Source organism: Podarcis erhardii (genome assembly GCF_964252035.2).
Source record: "Podarcis erhardii genome assembly, chromosome: 9".
NCBI lineage: Eukaryota > Metazoa > Chordata > Lepidosauria > Squamata > Lacertidae > Podarcis > Podarcis erhardii.
Window position 1 is genome coordinate 47,853,564 of NC_138512.1, and position 20,235 is coordinate 47,873,798.

The 20,235-nt window shown below is 39.5% G+C and overlaps 1 long non-coding RNA gene across 3 annotated transcripts in view; it reads right to left on the bottom strand.

The window, feature by feature from the left end:
* Positions 1–20,235, bottom strand: part of LOC309349841 — a 153,839-nt gene that overhangs the window by 75,801 nt on the left and 57,803 nt on the right. Inside the window, exons 2-3 of one of the 3 annotated variants that reach the window (XR_014160212.1) lie at positions 14,069–14,104; positions 8,697–8,873 (exon numbers count right to left, since the gene is read on the bottom strand). This is a non-coding gene — a long non-coding RNA (uncharacterized lncRNA). Of the gene's footprint in view, positions 1–8,696; positions 8,874–13,911; positions 14,105–20,235 lie in introns of those variants that run through there. The other 2 variants (XR_014160213.1, XR_014160214.1) reach the window with 2 other exon arrangements.

Consider the following 20,235-nt stretch of genomic DNA (forward strand, 5'->3'; position numbering starts at 1 on the left):
GCTTTGCACCCCACTTGAGTGCTTTTACCTGGCTAGAATTTGCTTGGATGAAGGTTAGAGAGGAATGTTTGAATAACTTAACAATTATTACTCTACCGACATTTGATTTTGGTTCCACTCACCACTGGCATGTGGGCCCTAGGAACTTGCCTAGAAGGGAATACAGCACCTGGGAAGAAAAATGTTCTATAACTTTAATAACACTAAGTTTAGTTTACCTTTTAGAAACTTATCTTCACCACTTCCTCACAAATAGCTTCTTGTTAGATAAAAGCAACAACAATCCAAATTTGAGGATATATCCTTGTGTGTATATAATATTTGTTGGTACACATAGCCTTATATATAAACTTAGGCTGCCTTCACAGAACAGTTTTATTCCGTTTTCCTAACAGTTAATTTCAGCATAACATTTGAGCTAAGTTTAGCACTCATTTCTGTGTTATTTGCTTTTAGGGGGAAAAATACCTTTGTAAATAACACATAAATGAACACCGAAATTCTGCAATATTCTGCTATATTTCTGGAAGTGGCATTTACATCGTGTGAAATATAATGCCAAAATGAAGAGTTAGGGGAATGTTAGAGAAAACAGAATAAACCGCAGTGTGAATGCAGCCTTAGATACACAGTGACTTCCACACAAATGATAGGGCATGCTTTAAAAACCATTTTATGAGCACACGCCTAAGATAGATTAATCTTTCATGAGTTATGATGTGTAAGCTGCTCAAGCGATTCATTAATTTTTGTGGTAAAGAAAACCAACATTTTCATAGGCAGATGGCACTGTTATTTTGGAAGAGAAAGCTGGAGTCAACGAGAAAAGAGTGTGATCTATTGTTTGCTGTGCATTCAACACTACAGGGAAAGATGTATGGGGAAATGTCAGCATCTGCAACATCCACAGCAGCAGGTACTTATTATCACATGAAGTCAAAGTGCTTAGAGAAACCACAGTTTGTATGTCCTTTTAATTGTGCCATGCAATCTTGATACAGGCAAGAAAGCAAAGTTGTTCTCAGGGAGGAAGAGGACTCATAATAGGAGACAATGGCCTAATTGTCTCATTGGTTGGAGGCAGGGTGCTGCAATGTGCGATGGATAAAATTTGCTTGCAAAGAAGCAAACGCTGTGATGTTATTTCAGATGGTCAGCACCACTATTTTAAGTGACAAAAGGAAAAGTTTTTAATAGACTTGGTAAGTCCAGTGCTTTTTTCACCTAGAAAAACAGGTGCTGGTACTCACCATGAAGTTGTTATAGTAAGTGCCACACTTCTGAACAACAAAAAAGGGTACTGTGTATCCTTGAGTATCCCCTGGAAAAAGCACTGGTTATTAGTAATAATAACACAGTTTGCAAATCATTTCCCCGTAACATAATACATTCCTGAATGTTATTTTCAGAAACAGATACATTTGTATGCACACTTTACAGAGTGTATACACCTTATGTACAGAGGTGGGGAATGACTTGTAGACCAATCTTGGTCTGCCAGGCCGTTTTCCCCAAACCAAGTGCATACACCTATCAGCTGATGTCACTGGTGACATCAGCTGATGGGCAAAAGGTCAGGTTTTTATCCTGCATTGGCAGTGCCACCCTGTTCCTAGCAGGAAACATAATCGTGCAGGTTAGGCACTGGGATTTAATCTCCACTCATCAGCTGAGATAGACAGAGACAGAGAACCCAACAAACTGTCAGACTAAGACCAGAGAGTCTCAGGATATGGTTTCTACTCTGTCATGGAGCTCCCTTGATGTCATTGGGAGAGACTAACCCACTTTACATGTTTTGAGGATAAAGTAGAGAGAGTGAACCATATATGCTGCCTTGAGCTTTCTGGAGAATGGATAGGCTAAAGGTGAGATGAATTATAATGAGTATGAGTTTTTTATCCAAGAGATAGGATAGAAAATTGTCTGCACAGATTCCTAAGTTGAAGGTTGATTTGCAAATCACTGTCATAGGCAATGCATAAGGTAATCTTCCAGAGTTCTAGATCACACCAAGAGCCTCCAGGAACACAGGAGGCTCCCCACTTCAGTAATTTATGACGGATGATGTGAATTCTGAATAGGTCAGAAGTATGCACATTTGTACAGCTTGTGTGTTGCTTGTAAGTGCAAGCAGAATGCCTGAAGAAGGCTTATAAGAGTGTGTGATCTGAAAGCAGCCTCTACATTCCAGATTTCATCTCTTTCATTTCTTTTTTTTTACTTCTGATGAAAAATGGAAAGATGTCTTTGAAGCCTGCAAATGAAATAAAAGATACTTTCCTAAAGATAACCCACGTTATTTCAAGGCCATCCATCCTTTCAGAATCAAATGTCTCTAGCATACCACCGAAGGTTGAAGACATTAGTCAATTGTGAGAGTTGATGCACTGGCATCTATCTCAACTATACATGCAAGTAAATTGCCTGCCTTCTCTCTACAGATAATTGGCATGTGTGCACTGTAAATTATCTTTCTTTTAACACCACTCCAGCTGAAGCTAACTTCAGTAATCTTCTTCACACCTTATGGCCAGTAATTTGTCTTACACTGTGCACTTAACCAAGCTACACTCTGCTTTGGAAAATCCTTATATTCTAAAAAGAGCCATTCATACTCTCTCAGTACAGTATGTAATTTATGTATGATAAGAGTAAGAAGTGAGTCTATAAGTGTTGAGATCATAGAATGGCTTGCAAATCCACATAGATAAATTTATAGATACATAGATAAATAGATAGATAGATGATGATGATAGATGATAGATAGATAGATATACACATATTTAGTAATAGTGCCAACATATTAAAAATCCAGTAAGACTCCAGTGACACGTTAGAAAGAACATGTAGCTCCTGCAGGCCTTCTAAAATCTCCCCCATTATGTTTAACTCAAGCAAACATGAGGTGAATTGGCATGGTTTTTAAAGTGATGACACCTTGACCCCACTTCATTGGCTGCTGATATTTTACAATGAAGAACCTAAACATCAAAATGTCAAGAGATATGACACCTATAAATGTTACCAAATATATATATGAAGAAGCAACATGTATCAATGGCATAGGAAAGACCATTTCTGGATCAAACCAAAGCCCTGTGTAGTCTAGCATCCTGTGTTCACAGTGACCAACCAGATGCCTCTGGCAAGACCCAAAACAGAACATCAGGGCAACAGCTCTCTCTTGCAGCTGACTAGCTACTAGTATTTGGAAGCATACTGCCTATGATCTTGGTGGTAGCATACTTATTCCGAACGAGAAATATATGCAGCATTCAAAGTTTGCACTGTGGACTATTGAGAGCAAGCCATTAGGGAGCTGTCCTTTGCAAGTTGCCCATTGAAATGAACAAGAGTTGTGCAGGAGCACACTAAATTCAATCAGGGATACAGAGAGAAGATGAGAGAAATAACAGCAGAGCAGGCAATATCCTTTAGGTCAATCTTTCCCAAATTTGGGTCTCCAGCTGTTTTCGGATTACAATTCCCATCATTCGTAACCACTGGTCCTGCAGGCTAGGGATGATGGGGGTTGTAGCCCAAAAAAAGCTGGAGTCCCAAGTTTGGGAAACACTGCTAATAATAGTTTAATTTATATCCTTCCTTTCCTCCCAAAGGAGCCCGAGACAGCACGCAATAAAACAATATAAACATCTTAAAAATATGAGGGGAAATTTCATGTGAACAGGTGTATCATAGGAAGAATCTGCTGATGAATTTGCAGGAAAACATTTTTTTAAATGCATGGAACACAGAGACCTGAACTTAAGATTGGGGAGGGGTGGGTGAGAGAAACTAAGAGAAACTGAAATTTATAGATGTGGCCATCCCTACCATCAACTAAATCAGAGAGTGCTATTTGCACCCTAGCAGTTTCTTTGAAATTTCCACCATTTTGCTGAATCACTTTTTCTGAAAAATCCATAAGTTTCTGCCCTATATTTCAGTGTTTTCTGTGCTGCTGTCCTATCTTTACTTTCATTTAGGGAGGGTTTCCAGGCGATAATCTGGAGAAAAAGCAGGTAGCTTTAACCTCAACAATCAAACTGGAGACAAGGTAGTAGCAGATGTTCCTGCCCATTCCTAACTCTGTTGTTTTTCACCAACTTCTCCACCTCCGATAGGGTTGGAGAAAAGCTGTTGAAAGCAGAGGACCAAGGCAGACAAAAGTACCAGAGAAGGATTGGTGGGGGTAGCAGTGATTACTTTGTCTGCCACATCACTGGCATATTTAAAGATAAAGCTCTCATTCTCTTGGTTGCAGTCCATTCTTGCACACCAGTGAACCCCCTGAGTACACCTCAGATGGAACCAGAAATCAGCCATTTCATTCTGCAGTGATAGCTTCAAAGTACTCACAGCACTGCCAAAAAGCAAACAACACACATACACAAAGCCACCAGAAGATAAAGAACTGTGACATAAATCATTGTGTGTATGAGTCATCAATCCCTATGCTTTATTTTAATATATAACTGACTAGCACAAAAGACAAAACAAATGACTCTCCACTTGAAGAATTCATTTCTGTTTGTTAGTGCTTACAGTGTGACTGTGACAGTGAATGAGTGTGCATCTTTAATGTAGCCACTCTATCTCCATTTTAAAAAACTCAAAAAAACAGGGATCAGATTCAGACAATACTTGCTAGTCATGTCTGATTTGATCCATCTAAAATAAAAGATAAGCATTTTATGTTTGCAATGTCCCATAAATGTCCTGCTACTCTCTCTGTCAAGTCAACTGCATATCTTGGTGACTTCGATGTAAGCTAATGAAGCTTTTCTTACATTATGGAAAAGCTGTCCCCATAAATAGATAATGTTGGGAAATGTATGCAAACCCTTTATTTTGCAAAATGTGATGGGATGGACTTTGCTTGCTTTCCTGCTTTCCCCAGGCCTGAAAGAGATGCGAACTGGAGACTTGATTATGAAGGTCAATGCTCATCAGTAGTTCCAGGGAAACAAAGGGATTGTCAATATGAAACCCTGGAAAGATGAATTGTACAAAAATTGTGACCAGAGAGGTTAATAATAAGAGGTCTTATACACTTTAAAACAGGGAGAAGTCATGGTTGGAGAAAATCTGTTCTGCAAAGTGTACACTCTTGTTGATGCCCATCTTAGACCAGAGTCTCTGATGCTTTTTGAAATCAACAACAAAAAGAGATGTTCTCTGTTCATCTAACTTATCAAAGCAAGCCTTGCCTAGGGCCTTATTCCAGAACAAAGAAGAGAAGAAATGATCAAAGAGAATGGACCCAACAGGAACCAGGCAGCAACAGACTAATTAGACATTCTCTCTCCTCTGCTCATGTGGTACTGCTTTACCCTAGTTCTACTAAATTCATTCACCTTTGCAGCTGTTTTGCAACACTTGGATTAATTAATTAACATTCTACTTTCAGGCAGTAATTCTTTGTTGTATCACCATCTGAAAAGCAACACCTCCAAATTAGTCCATAGCTGATAGTTGATTTTAGGCTGTAAAGCAGGGGTAGTTAACCTGTGGTCCTCCAGAGGTCACTGAACTACAACTTCCATATTCTCTGCCCATTGACCATGCTCACTGGGGCTCAGGGGAATTGAGGACTAGGAACTTCTGGAGGGTCAAAGATTAGCCACTCCTGATGTAAAGCTCTAAATGGCTATTGGCCAGATTATTGATACCAGGGAAGTCAAACTCCCAAGAGACTGTGATCTACTCACTGTATAAAAGAATGGCAGTGATCTACCCAGTGTCAGAGTTTTTGAGCTTTTTTTTAGGGAGCCAGAGTCATTGATCAAAAGATCAACCAGGGACATCCCGCGATCGACCAGTAGATTACAATAGACCTGTTGGACATGCCTGATTTATACCAAGTGAATTACAGCAGTCACAGTAGCAGCCAAGCTGTAGGATGACTTTTCAAGAGAGGCTCATATGGAACCCACTTTGTACTATTTTCAGTGTCAGAAAAAGTTTATTTTTTATTTTATGGGTGGGGGGGAGAGATTACAGGACATTTTAGAGGTTCTTAATGGCTTCCAAAAGTGTTGAGGTCTGCTTGTGAGTCTTGTATTGCTTGGTTTTGTTCTCTGATGCTTACAGTTTTGAAAAAAAAAACTTTTTAATTTTTATTGAAGGGTGGGGGAAGTTTCTGTAAACCATCCAGAGAATCTTGGTTCTGGTTATACCAGGCAAAGGGCCTTCTTGATAGTGGTGCCTGCCCTGTGGAACACCCTCCCATCAGATGTCAAGGAAATAAACAACTATATGACTTTTAGAAGACATCTGAAGGCAGCCCTGTTTAGGAAAGTTTTTAATGTTTGATATTTTATCACATTTTTAACATTATGTTGGGAGTTGCCCAGAGTTGCCGGGGAAACCCAGCCAGATGGGTGGAGTATAAATATCAAATAATACTACTACTACTACTAATAATAATAATAATAATAATAATACATAAATTAATAATAGTACCTAGATGAATCTTCCCAAGCAAGAAAGCCAAACTGAGATTGAGAAATGAGGCAAAGGGGAAGGCAGAAAGCCAATTCCAAGATGTGCTAGAAGTGGAAAAAAGGAAAAGGGATACTTACATTTGCAGGGGTGGGGGTTGGGAGAGGACATGGGGTGATTTTATTTCATAAGAACATAAGAGACCTGTTGCATCTAGTCCTCAAGGACTGCTTCTCCCCATATGATCTGACCTGGACTCTGCGTTCATCATCTGAGGCTGTTCTTTGTGTGCCTCCTCCACGTGAGGTCTGGAGGGTGGCAACACAAGAACAGCATCTTTCTGCAGTGGCAGCCCATGTACAGAATCCTCTCCCCAGGGATGTTCTCCTGGCACCTTCATTATATATCTTTAGGTGTCAAGTGAAAACGTTCTTCTTTGGGCTGATTAATATCCCACAGCCTCTTCAGTATGTTTGTGGGAAGGGGGTTATTGTTTTGTTGTTTTTGTTTTAACTATTTATTTGTGCTTTTGCCTTTTATTTTTATCTTGTGAAGTACTCTGAGATCTTGTGATGTAAGGCTTTATATAAATCTATAATCATCACCATCATCTAGCATTCTGTTCTCAGTGGCCCATGAGAAACCTGCAAACGAGACCTGAGTATAACAGCACCCCCCACACTTGTGATTCCCAGTACACTGGACCCTCCGGATACAAACTTAATTCATCCCGGGGGTCCATACTTACCCTGAAAAGCTTCTGCACACATGCGTGGCATGATAGAGCACTTTTGTGCATGCATGTGTGGCGAACTCTTGCCGCGTTTGTAACTCGAAATTACGTTACCCGAAGGTAACGTAACCCGAGGTACCACTGTAACTGGTAATTCATACCCTTACTTCCTGTGATAATGAAGCTAGAACATGGATGTTAAACTCGCCTATTTCTTCTAGTCCAAACAATTAGGGTCATGTTGTACTAGCATACAGGGAAGAGAGCAATATAGGAAGAATTATCTCATAATTCTAATTCATCACATTTCAGTTGTCTAGTCATTATTGGTATTCATATTCTGTACAGCTATTCCTGTGTTTCGCTGGTTAGCATCATTTTCTCTTTAAGCATTTATGGCTGAGTATGCAATGGCATCTTCAGTGCATATTTAAACAGCTCTCCACTTTTGGATGCTTGATTGGTTGGATGGATTACAAAAAAAAGAAAACCACAGAAGTGCAAGAAACAATTGATGGCATTTATTTTAAAATCTACAGATGCTTGCTGATATAACATTGACTTTAGCTCAGAGAGGTAATTGCAAACAGCAGGAAAAAGTCTCACAAATAAACTTCGGCTCTAGATTTGATTTAGAATGTGCTAATAAATGTGAATGTAGTGGCTGCCATTAAAGAAAATAATCTGGAGGGATTTCTAAAAATACGAGCTTCTGTAAAGCAATTTCCTGCAGGGTACATAAAATCATAGCTTCTAGAGGGTCTATTTTCCAGGCAGTTCCAGTTAGTTAATATCTGGTAACTAGCACAGGCTTGTTCTCCATAGCCAGGACATTTGTCTTTAAAGCAATGATTGCTTCTAAATATGCAATGCAGCATATATTTGGGGTGATTTAAAAGGGTAAATAGCCCATCATACTAGAAGGAAAGCAAACAAGGCCTGTTGAAAAGAGAACCAGAAGTTTAAAATACTTTAAAGCACATGAACATTTTTTACAGGACTTCATTGAAGGGGTTGGGCTGAAACCTGTCTTCCAATTTGTAAAAAAGCTTTATTCTCCCATGAAAGAGACTTCTCTTTGTCTATGTTCCATTCACAGGGCAAATTTAGAATGTTTTTAGCATTGAGTTTAACTTTATCATCCTGAGATAGCCAAGGGCAGTGTGTAGGTTTTTCTTTCCATTAAACAGTTATCCAGCACTCTGCAGCCTCCCTGGCTGCCCTCATTTCCTGATTGGAAAAAGCCCCATGAGAGAAATTACCTCATGATGCTTCCCCACAGGCTTTAATTGAAATGTGGGAGGTTATTGGGGCTGACTACTTAGCACCTTATATCCTTGTACTTACTGGTTTTGTTTTTAAGTGAAGTTCTTACTTCCCTTTAAAAAACCCTAAAAATACTTTTCTTAAAACAAAACAAAAGCAAGCAATGAACAGCGGTCAGTTGGATGGGAGAACTCTGATTACAGGAAAGCCCAGCTGAGGATGTAATGGGATTTTTAGGAAATGCAGATACCTGGGACGGCTGCGGAAAGCAGACCACTGGAGAGATGATTTGTAGAATGAAAGTACACTCACAAAACTGCTCAGTCATCTTGAGCAATAAAAAAAACCACTCCTTTGGATGTTTCACCACAATTTCTCCCCTCTCTTTTTAAAGTTTCTTTTCTTTTCTTAACTGATGGAGAACAGCCTAGAAAGATACAGAATAATTTTTCAGTGAAGTAGTAGAAGGAACCTATGGTCATGAAATGTGAATTTCAGTAATCCTACATGTTAAAGGCCACATGTACTTGTTATCCCAGTGGGATGGTATCTGGCCTGTTCAAATAGCAAACATTAACTGGTTGCTTGTGTGAAGTGGCTTGTATGAAACTGAGGTTCATTGTAACCATGAGGCTCATTCTTGAGGCAGCCCTGCACATGTCGTGTATCGCAAGTCCAGTGGCCAGCTCCTCCAGAGCAGCTCAGACTCCTCCACTGTGTGCAACATCACATGCATGTGATTCACGCCAGGCACCCCCCGAGCTTGGGGGCAACCTTGTGCCTCTGGTTATATGGGCATTTTTTAACACAAGTGCTTAGCTGTGCAGGTCAGCAACCTGATGGTTGGGATAATGTATAAATAGGGCCAAAGAAAATTCAGAAAGGTAACAGGGTATATATAATTTTATGTAGTATGGACTGTATTTGGGAGTGAAGAGTGTATGTGATGAATCTGTGATTACACATCGTAGGTCTGTGATGATCAGTCATCAAAACTGCATGGCTAAGCTTCATAAGATTACATTGTGGTAGAGGTAACCATATGTGGATCTTCTATATGGATTAGTCTCATTAATTTTTTTAAATGTAAGGCAATCTGAACAAAGCTGGCTGATCAGTTAATTTTGCTAGTCAGTTTTAACTGGACTGTTATCACAGCTACATAATTAAACCTTCTCTATAACTCCTTTAGCTGATCCAACCTTGTCAAGCCATTAGGAGATGGATAAATTATTTTATTTTCTGAAAGTTTCTATTCCACAAAGCATGCATAGTTGTTTCCAAAGAACTTTCCATGTCAGTGGCAGGAAATGAAGGAAACACTTAACGTGGGATCAAGGTTACATTGCTATGGGGGAAAATAAAAATTCACTTCAGAAAATGTCAATCATTTCATTTCATAACCAGGATAATTTCTTTTCACATGTTTGAATGGAATGATCCTGTCTCTAATTAAACTTTCCACTCTCACATCACATCACATCACATCACATCACCACATAAACACCTTTTGGTGTGTGTGTGTGTGTGTGTGTGTGTGTGTGTGTGTAGTTACAAGCCACATCATTGTCTCTAAGTTCAGCCTTTTTTACAAAGTTGCTAGATACTTTTATACTGACAACTTGAATTACATAGAGGAGTGTCTTCTGAAATATTTCAAATGTTGTAGGAAGAATAGTAAGTCTCTCCTCTGGGTGGACACAGTTATATAAGATGATTAACACTTGCCTCATTCCAAACCTGCTGAAATCAATAGTTGTCTTTCCACCGGGAGTTATATCATGCCCTTGCTGCATACTTTATATAAAAACAGTTGCTCTATTATTATTTTTTCACATTCTATCAGCAGACAGAAGGGAATGCAAATCAGGATGTTATAAGCATTTTTATTTCTATTTTTAACCAGTGATCACCAACTTATGGCATAACTGAGGTAGAGCCTTGATTCTTTTGTCTTTTCTAAAAAAAAAAAAAATCCAATGGAACATGTTAATTCGTGTTCCTTGTTCTTTCTTTATTTTAATCATTATTCTTACATTCAGGAAGATCGTTAAATCTCTCTGACAATCTTTCGTGGAAGCCTGACATCAGTTCTAATTACGTGCTCACTATGTGGAAGGTTTTTATGTAATTGGTTCTTTTTTCCCCCTTAAAAAAATGTAATTCTATTGTTGACTCTGGTTCCTGTAACTTCCTTCTTTTCTAGGGTATCAGTTGTCATTACTGCTCTTGAAGGTATTGCAGATTTTTTTTTTTTAATCCACTTGTATTTCATATAGAAATCTTCCTGGCTTTGTATTTCATGACCACACCTCTTCCACTTCAACTGCAAAATTCTATCCGGTTTTCTGAATACAGAGAACAAAACTCTCTGCATACCAGACACACTAGCTTGTCCCTGCTTGCATGCATATTTTTCAAATTCATTATTCATTTGTCTTTTGCTCTCAGGCTAGACAGTGATCTACAAATACTTTCTAACATATGGAAACCAGTCTGTTTATGGGTACCCACTTGATTGTTAACCACCTTGATAGAAGTTTAATTGAAATGAATCAATGGTTTTAAAGAAAATACCAATGACAAGAATACTAGGCTACATCCAACAAAGTCATATTTTGAGTAGTCCCACTGAAATCAGTAGATCCCTAGCTCCTTTTCACATGTACTGCTAGTAAGCCAGATGTCCCCCCATGTTATATTTGTGCAGCTGGTTCATCCTGCCTAAGTGTAGAACCTTACATTTGTCCCTATTGAAATTCATTTTGTTAGTTTGGGCACAATTCTCCATTCTGTTAAGGCCAGTTTGAATCCCAATTGTGTCTTCTGCCACATTAGCTACCCCTCCCACTCTGGTGTCATCTGAAAATTTGATAGCAAACACTCAAGTCCTTCATCCAAGTCATTTATAAACATAAAAACAGGCTCAGGACAGAAACCTGTGGCGCCTCACTTGTAACTTTCCCCCCATGATGGCTGAACCAAACACCCCCCCTTAAATCTGCCTTTGCTTCCTCTGTGTGCTGTACATGTTTAATTGCACACAGAATCTCCTATTTGCAGCGAGGCTGATGCAAAAATGCAGTCAGATGTGGATTGCATTTTGTGCCATTGCTTTTCAGTTGGAACTCACAGAATCATCAGGCAATGGCTAAAATGCAGAAGGAGCCCTGTGGATTATCCCTCTGGATAAGTTTTTCAAACAAAATAAGACCAGGAAAAAGTGAAGAGTAAAAGTTTTACTTTGTAATTTAGATGTGCATACATCTTTTGAGAAAAGAGGCAATTTTTTTCCCTTCTTTCTTTCCAAAAGATTAAATGTTGGTGAATAAAAGTTAACCGAGTACTAGAAAGCAATGCTAGAGGCTGTTCTAGATGTCATTGTAAAGCATTACAAAGCGATAATCATGTTAGGACATATGGAAGCAAACCCTTATCCTAAAGGCATGACTGAATGGCAGCCATTAGGAATGGCCTATACGGAACACAACATTTTCCTTCCTCTCAAATGTTCAAAGCTGTGATACTGAGGCAAATAAATATCAGAAAAACAGCATCTTGACCCTTTGCTGTTCCTGCTTCTGGGAAATCTAGGGAGGTCCTTGAATCAGAAGACAAGCTTCTCAAGAAGAGAAACTGCTTGTTTCAGACAATGGACCATTCTTGTTTGTTGGCTGAGACTCTACCTTCCTGCCTACTTTCTTGCCAGGGTGGTACATGCTCTGGTTATCTCCTGATTGGACCAGAGAAATGCACTCTACATGGGGATATCTTTGAAGGTGACTCAGAAACTACAATTAATCCAGAATGCAGCTGTCAGACTGGTGACTGGGAGCAGCTGCTGGGAATATATAGTATGAGTCCTAAAAGAACTACATTGGCTCCCAGTACATTTCCAAGCACAATTCAAAGTGTTGGTGTCGACCTTTATAGCTCTACATGGCTTCGGATTGTATATCTGAAAGTGTGTCTCTTCCCCCACTGTTCAGCCTGATTACTGAGGTCCAGTTCAAAGGGCCCTCTAGTAGTTCCCTCATTGTAAGAAGTGAAGCTACAGAGAACCAGACAGAGGGCCTTCTTGGTAGTTGCACCCACTCTGTGGAATGCCCTTCTGTCGGATGTCAAAGAATTAAACAACATCTAAAAGCAGGCCTGTTTCAGGAAGCTTTTAATGTCTGATGTGTCTCTCCACCCAGACCCTCTGTATCTTGTTGGAAGTCACCCAGATTGGTTAGGATATAAGAAATGAAATTATTATTATTATTATTATTATTATTATTATTATTATTATTATTATTATCTGCTACTTGGACTAATGCAGGGGTCCTCATCTCTCATTGTATGGTGAGGATGACCCACTCTGGAACCACCTAGTTAAGGGCAGGCAACAAATATAGCATCATTATTATTACCCATACCACACCCCATTCCTCAGCTATGCACCCTTTGCGCATGCAACACCCCTAACCTGCTTGGCATCCTCCTTGACTATTTCTGGAATGTGTCCTTGAACTCTAATAATACATCAGAAAAGCTGGGAAAGGCTTAACAGTGGTAGAACATGCAGAAGGTGCCAAGTTCAACCCCTGGCATATCTAGGCAGGGATGCAAAAGACTCTTATCTGAAACCTGGATTCACTGTCAAACAATATAGACAATACTGATCTCATAGGACCATGGGTCTGACAGTTTCATATCTTATGTTCCTCTTGCCTGAACTTCAGTTTTTTGCTCCTGGGATGTCCCACCAGCACACCCTTAACAATAAGCAGAGTCTGGAAAAGTATGTTTACCAGTGGCACCAACTTGAGCAAAACATTGAGGGGAGCCAGTGCCATTCTCCTTTCCAGTCGGGGGGTGGGGTGAGGTGGTTAGCCTGTCATGCACCCAGACAGGCACAGCGAGCATCGACAGCATGGTTGGGGCACTCATTCTGCCTTCTTCCCTCCTTCCTTTGGTCGGCTGGACAGGCACACTCTTCAGCCCTTGGGCCACCATTGCAGTAGTTTCAGGGGTGAAGTCCCCTGAGGAGGTTGCTTTTCCCTGCCATGGGAGAGCACCACATCCACTGGCTCACCTGTCTGCATGTTTGTAGGAAGCAAGGCAGGCAGGCAGGCAGGTGGGGGGATAAAAAATATTGAGGGGGCTGTGCCCCCAGAAGAAAAGTATTGGGAGGGCAAATGGACTCTGCCCCCTAGAATTGGGGCCTATGATGGTTACATAGTGTCTCTGGCCCTGAGGTGGCATAGTCTGAAAACTGAAAAAGACAGAATTGCATAACCCTGAAGCTTAATCTATCATGGCCTGCTAGATATTTGGCAACCCTCCTATTTTTTGCAGTCCTAGATAGGAAGTAAAAACTAGTAGGTTTATTGAGTCCCATGAATATTATGGATGGTAACTAGGCTGTGTTCAGCTTGTAGACCAAAAGTCTTGTAGGCTGAGCTGATATGAGGAAACATAGAGAACTTCAAGGAATGTATTTGGATTGATCACATACAAGAGATCAAGACTGCTGAGAACAGTCCTGCATCCAAAATAATTCTCTAAAATATTCAGTACCATTAGACATCAAACCTCAAACCATTTCTTCACACAGAAAGGAGAACTTTTAAGCTTCACCTTGAATTTCCAGTCCTCCTTGAATTCGGATAAGACCTGCAAGGAAAATGGAGAATGACAATGAATGTTCTTTGAACCAGTCATTTATCTTGGTTTAATAGGCACTTAATGTGTCCTTTCTGTCTCCAAATATCAAGCATTTGAGCTTTTCATTTGAAAGTGATATTTGTGCCCACAGCATATCTCAGTAATTCACTTAGGGCAGTTGAAGCAACATTATGAACATTTCCAGGAGGAAAAAGTCCTACCTAGCTATATTCTAAAGCTGTTCTGTTTTCTACAAAGAGAGTAGCATTCTAAAAACCCATTTATATTCTGTAATATTTTTAAGCACAGATGCTCTTATGTGCTGCAGAATTCTGCCAATTTTCATAAAAAGGCTTCAGTTCTGATGCTTACCATGCTTACCTAGGTCAACATTTTATTATTAAAATTGGATTTTCCTTTCAAATTGTTGCATTCCTAATGCCAGCATCTATTTATATATCTTAAAGAATAATACAAGTCACCTGTTCAATATAATGTTCAGATATGGTTCAGCTCATAGCTCCTGTTTCCAGTTTTTGCATTGATGACATGCAGATGGTACCTCAGTATTTGAAATGCTGTTTCTCTTTGTAGGAAAATCAGTTTCTACCAACAACACTGACTGAGGCCTGTAGAGGCTTCTCTCCACAATGTACTTTGTTTTGAGAAACCCTAATCTTCTCACTGGAGAGCAACTGGACATCTCTGCTCAGGAGCCAATCAATGCAGCTTATTAATCAATTTGAGTGATTTGCTGTGAAACAGCTTCTTTTTCCCTAGTGTGATGTGCTTAGTTCACAACACCCCCAGATCCCCTCAGCTAGTCCACAGAGTGAGGCAGCTGAATCCTGATGCGAAGGTAGAAAAGCATGCCCAAGTCATAGTAAATTATATCCTAATGCCTCTGTAATGAATCCCAAATTTGCAAAAACACAAACCACCTACTGTTTGCGAGCTCTGTAGTGATTGAATTGGCTAGCTGGGGATGCATCTCATTTGAAGAATGCTTTGAATAATGTGGCCTTGATTTTATGAAGCCTTCTTGAGAGAAATGGCATAAGAGAATGCAATTAATCAAGAGCAAGATTTTAAGACTTGATGGATTGAGTGGTTGCAGTTTTAAATGTAAAAGGAAGGCTCATTTTCAAGATGTTGCTAATTGTAAATCACACCCTGAGATGTTTTGTTGGAAATGCAACTGCAGTTGAGAATCATTGTTGTTTTCAATTTGGTACTTGTATTTCAATATAAAAACACTATATATTGTTTTGATGGTTTCTCACAATGCTCTTGATTTTTAAAATTTGAATGCCCCATAAATGACCACCAGCAAATGTAAAATCAGATATCCTTAATGTCTATCACAATTACTTGCATAAAGAAGTGGTAATACCATGGCTAACCTAAGTAGCAGCTAAGAATTATTGCTACTCCAAAAACATTATTTTCCATGTAGCTTTCGTTACAAATTCAGTTGAAGTTAATGAGTTTTGACTAGTGTTATGCTGGGCACAATCTATTGTGTTTGCGCAGACCTAACTTAAATTGGCTGTGCCAAAGAAAAGAGGCCTTACTGATAGACTGTAAGGAGAAAATCCACAGTAGGGATGACTGAATTGGTCAATTTCAGTTTCTTTGTATCAGGGGTGCTTCTAGGCTTGAGGGGGATGAGAGGACAGACTATTGTACCCTTTTCTTGTTTCCCACTATTACTGACTTCTTTTTTTTACCTTTGTAGTTTTTGTAATTTACAGTGGCCAAACTATTCCCTCTCTCCCTCGATGGCTGGCTAGTTGGGTGGCAGGTAGGGAAGCTGGAACATGTGAGCAAAGCTTCTGGCTGGTGTGCACTGTAAACCGGGAAGTAACAATTTCTGGTACTGTACTTCTGGCTTGCCCCGGAACATAACCTGAAAGAACGTAACATGAAGCGGACGTTACATGAGGTATGACGGTAGCTAACCTTAGTGCAAAAGTGGCAGTGAGCTGTGCCAGTGAAACACTAGTTTTGGTATTGTGGGACCAATGATGGTGCCAGAGTAGCAGGGGGCAAGCAAAGCCCCCCTTAAACCCCCCGTCTCTGTTCTCATTGCCCCTGTGACCCAAATGGTAGTGTCTAATTGGTGTAGTATCACTGCCGCTAAGAGCATAATAATGTAAACAAGAGCCTGCTAGACCAGGCCAGTCACCTATGTTGTACAGTGGTACCTCAGGTTACATACGCTTCAGGTTACAGACTCCGCTAACGCAGAAATAGTGCTTCAGGTTAAGAACTTTGCTTCAGGATAAGAACAGAAATTATGCTCCGGCGGTGCGGCAGCAGCAGGAGGCCCCATTAGCTAAAGTGGTGCTTCAGGTTAAGAACAGTTTCAGGTTAAGAGCGGACCTCCGGAATGAATTAAGTACTTAACCTGAGGTACCACTGTATAGGTTCTCACAGTGGCCAACTAAATGCCTGTGGGGAACTCTCAAGCAGGATTTAAGCAACAGAACACTCTTCCCTCCTGTGGGTTCCAGCAACTGGTTTCCAGCAACTTTTTCATCTTTCCATTTTGGGGCAAGTAACATTCTTGCCGCTGTAGTTGCAAGTTTGTTGTTTAGCATTTTGGGGCAAAGTTTTTTAATTTCCCTGGACTTTTTTATTTTATTTTTTTACCAATTTCTGCCAAGACACTGTATTCTGGATATGTTCAGGAAATGTATGGCAGATGTACGGCAACCCTATTCTCTGTTTACCGTTTTTACAACCTTATGTTCAATCTGCCTCATTTCTGCATTACGGTAGTTCATGATCACCCCTCCCCCCCAAAAGTCCACACAAAATGTTGTTCTTGTTTTAATGCACATTTCTTCTAATATGCATATTTTTGCAAGCAATTTTCCTTAGCATAATCCCATTTTTTGTACAGTTTTTACTAATATACATATTTTTGTGTGCATGAATATATAAGCTTGGTTGTTTGTTTGGAGAACTTCACCACAAAATTTACAAAAGTGCAAATTTATAAGGACAACTGGGTTATGGTTCATAATAGTGGTTTAGGCAATGCAACGGAAGTGTGAATGGAATGAGTTTATCTCCCATCCCTAATTCACAGAAAATATTCACTCTTCTCTGTTTTCCATTGGTTCCAATGGCTGGCAAACTACCGAGCTCAAAATGTCAGACACATAAGAAGGCAAATGAGCAAAGCTCTTTTGTTCCAAAAAGCAATAAAATGGGACTTAGAAAGATCTCACTATTTTTCTGTTTCCCCAGGAGAGGATTTTGCCTCAAGTTTTCATTTGCCATAGGACACGCTCATCAGAAACCAGGAGGACAAGATGTATGGTGATCAAGGCAGGGCAAATTAACCTCTTAATAGGTTCTATAGACCTAGTATCCTTAATTGACTCCATTCTGGCCAATGGAAAAACATAGGAACAAAGGTCACTGTCTCACTCTAAATCAGACTACTGCTCTGTCTAGCTCAGTATTGTCTACACTGACTAACAATGGCTCTCCAGGATTTCAGTAAGGGTTTTCTCCCAACCTTGGCTGGAGATGATGGGGACTAAACCTGGGACATTAGCAGTTCTATTACTGAGCTACAATCTTTTTCCTAAACTGATGGGGCTGATATACACATATTTCTATAAGAAAAATATGTATGTTGAGGAAGAGGATGGTGGTTTGTTTGTTTGTTTGTTTAAAGATACAGGGAAATTATACTTCATACCACATCCGTTTGCTTTCAGCCTTCTTTCTGTTGTGAAACAGCACCTTCTGCAAGCCCAATTCAAGCAATCTTATTCAAAGCCATAGACAGATTCTAACCTCTCAGTTAACAGGTCCACAAAATCCTAAGCACCAATTTTTTCAAGTCCTATATAGGCAGGTTAAATTTCACAATATAGCCACTGATTTCTTTATTGAATGCCCTTGCAGCATCATTTTTCAAACAATGATATTCTTAAATGGAGCATGTGCTACTTTTGATTTTAGTTTGGGATCTCAAAATGTGTTAAAACTGTCAGATTTTCTTTTTGCTAAATGGCAGGAAGAAAATGAGACCAGAAACCTCACAGCACAGAAGTCTCAGTTATAGATCACTTTCTTCCATGCCTTTAATTTGCTTTATATCAAATTCTTATTTCCCATAGAGAAACGTAAGTGCCAATGTACTCATTAGAACAAAAATGCTGTCTTATTTTGGGGTGTCCTTTTAAAAATGTGCAATCCATCTTTTACAAGTCGCTGATGGAGCACCAGGCTCAGTCCTCATGAAATCAGCAAAGTTTTGCCTTCAAAGTAGGCCTGTAAAGAATGATGTCCTTACTTTGAAGAAAGCATATAAAGAAATTTCTCACAGGTGTGTGCCTGTAACTACTGTAGAATACCACTTTGAGGTTTTAATCTGTGTCTACAGATGGCAATCTATAGATACTCCAGAACATTTATGCTTTTGTACCTTTCACATGTTGCAATCTCTGCACCAGACCTAGAACATGGTGCCAATAATCTCTTCAGAACAAGACAATGGTTGAGGCTTTGGGAAAATGACAGTCACAGATAATACACTTGCTCATATTTGAAAACTGCAGGCATTAGAAGCTATATATTGGCCGTATTTTTCAAATGATCAAGGTCTTCAGCTCCTGTTGACATTAGCAGAGTTTCTTGGTGCTCATTGCTTTTGAAACTGAAGCCATCACAGTTAGCGAATGTATATATTTAGCTCCTGTGATGCTTCTGTAGTTGAGAAAAGTTAGAAATGATTGAAAATAGTTTTTATAAAACTAATCTTAACAATGGCGCCAGATGTGGATGGGGCGTTTTTTGGAAGTGGGAGAATGAGAGATACCAATTCTTTATTCTATTAAAGGTTTCTAAGAATGACACTTGATATTATCAGAGAGTTTAGTGTCAAGTAGGATAATTAGGTGAGTTGTAGAAGATCAGGTGATAGAGAGATGATTTCATTTTGTATCATATGCCATAATAATTTCCATGCACTAAAATCTCTGATGTCCCTTTTGAGGGATCTGCTGTATTAATGCAGAAAGGAGAAATGTGCCCAAAGACCAGTTAATGTATAGTTGAATGACACAAAATGACATCCAGTTATCCCTGCCCCAGGGATAAAAACTCTGATATGGTTGTGTAATTTATATCCTTAAACTACAGATCTCTGAGGTGGGCAGGGCAATGCAAATCAATCTATGGAATCTATGTTTGAATTTCTGTATATCTCAAACACTGTCTAGGAAACAGTTTACAATAAGTAAACATTCAGTCCATATTTGTTATTAATCAGCACCATTCTGGAAGCTATATTTACTTTTTAAACGTACATCTGAATCTGTATCAACTCCTGTTAACTTTTTTCTATCAATTGTGGGAGTCATAAAGCCAAGGCAGAGGCTTGTAAATACTGCAGGCTGCCCCCTGACATTCCTCTGGGCAATGATTACCTTATATGGAGAGGGGAGTGTCAAGCCTTGACCGGATGAGGTAACATGAGATTGGCAAACGGCCATGCGGCTGGACAGAACAAAGGAGAATAAAAGTTACCGGAGAGGGTGAAGAAGGTGGAATGAGCTGCCCTCCATCCATGAAAATATTTGCTGGCTCTCTGTGTCTTTATTTTATGCTAAACAAGTGCCATTTGTGACGGCTGGCTCCGACAATCAATCATGCTCCATAATCTTATTTTCATAGTCTGACATTTTTACTCATCAGTAAACCCAGTGGTATTCAGTGGGATTTTATTGGCTGTGCCAGCATATGGGACAAGTCAGGTGAACACCATTAAAAGATGCCACACCACTCAGGAGACATAAAAGGGTAAATGAACAAATTAACATTTAAAGAAGAGATAGTCCACATTATAGTGGTAGCTAATGAACACTTGTCTAAAGCAATATTTGCTGCTGTAAATTAGTTGTCTTATGCACACTGTTGACTAAATCAGGAAATAAAGTTCTGTTCTTAAACATGTGCAAGTCTTACATGATAATATACAATCCTATGCAAATTTTCTCCGAAGTAAGTGCCATTTCTTCAGTGGAACACATATTGATATAGACAAGTGTAAGAGGTTTCTTTTCTTTTATATGGTACAATTATTCATGGAAAATATTGTTTCTTGATCTATTTTA